Genomic DNA, 1,330 nt, shown 5'->3' with positions numbered 1-1,330 from the left:
AGAGAGAGAGAGAGAGAGAGAGAGAGAGAGAGAGAGAGAGTTAGAGACACAATGTCAGCGAGGGTCTTCATATTCTAGTAATTTAAATAAATCTATTTAAAACCGAACTTGAAGACATTAATTTATTTAACGACTCATTTGGTGGAAAATTAATCTGTCGCATTATATTGTTGCAAGCGCGCATCCCAAGACGTAGACATTAGAGATGCGGCAGTTGAAATAGTAAAATATAGTGTTTACATACCAAGGCTGTCTAATTCTCAGAAACTTTAGTGTCTTTAATCCTCTCATTCTAATATTTTCTTTCTCACAGACTCCGCTGTCTATAGTTTTTCGTATTTCTTAGTGCTTGTTCCTTGTTTCAGAGTTCATTTATATATATATATATATATATATATACATGCATATATATTTACATAAATACATATATACATATATGTATAATAATTTCCATTCCCACTTCCATTTACTCCTTTCCGTGTTTTCATCTTTCTTGCCTTGATTTGTTATTGAGACCTGTCTCACTTATTTTCTACTACCTTACTTCTATTCGAACGTTTTTTACTTCTATTTTGTCTATATGTTCCACATGTCAATTATCATTAAATGAATGCTTTCTGTTTTTATCCAGGAATTCATGATGTACTTCTTTTTGCTTTGATGCAACGTATACCCCACCGCTTGCGTATGTATTTCTTTTAGATATCTCTTCTTAATTTTCTGACCTACTCATATTTTTCTTTTCCGTAACTTACTTCCATACGTTAGGTTTCTTTACACAAAAACGGTAGCTATTTATATCATGATATCTTTTTAACATAACTATATATATCAGGATGCTCCCTCTTTCTAACTCCTCACACTTTCTCCCTCTGTAACTCTGTATGTATGTATGAATGTATGTATGTAGGTTTGTATGTATGTATTTATGTATGTATGCATATATGAGTATGCATATTTTCGGCCTCGTGTCAAAATTTCCAACCATTATTGTTGTTGTTGTCGTTGTTGTTGTTATTATTATTATTATTATTATTATTATTATTATTATTATTATTATTATTATTATTATTATTATTAGAAGCAATGTAGTGACTCTGCTACTGAAGATCAAAATTAAATTTGATAGAAAATACCTCACACGGATGCCCTGTATTTCCAAATACACGTATGGCCGAGTTTATCATTATGGAGTTATTGAGTAGGAAAATAACGATTAATGGAAATGATCTCTGCAGTTACTAGACACGTTCTCCCACTCGAGGTGGTTGTAATCAAAATCGCCACCAACGAGCAAACCAGATAACCGCAATATGATCGGCCGAATGAA

Source organism: Octopus bimaculoides, chromosome 13 (assembly GCF_001194135.2).
Source record: "Octopus bimaculoides isolate UCB-OBI-ISO-001 chromosome 13, ASM119413v2, whole genome shotgun sequence".
Classification (NCBI taxonomy): Eukaryota; Metazoa; Mollusca; class Cephalopoda; order Octopoda; family Octopodidae; genus Octopus; species Octopus bimaculoides.
The sequence above is the reverse complement of the archived record's forward strand: the minus strand, read 5'-3'. Positions refer to the sequence as shown.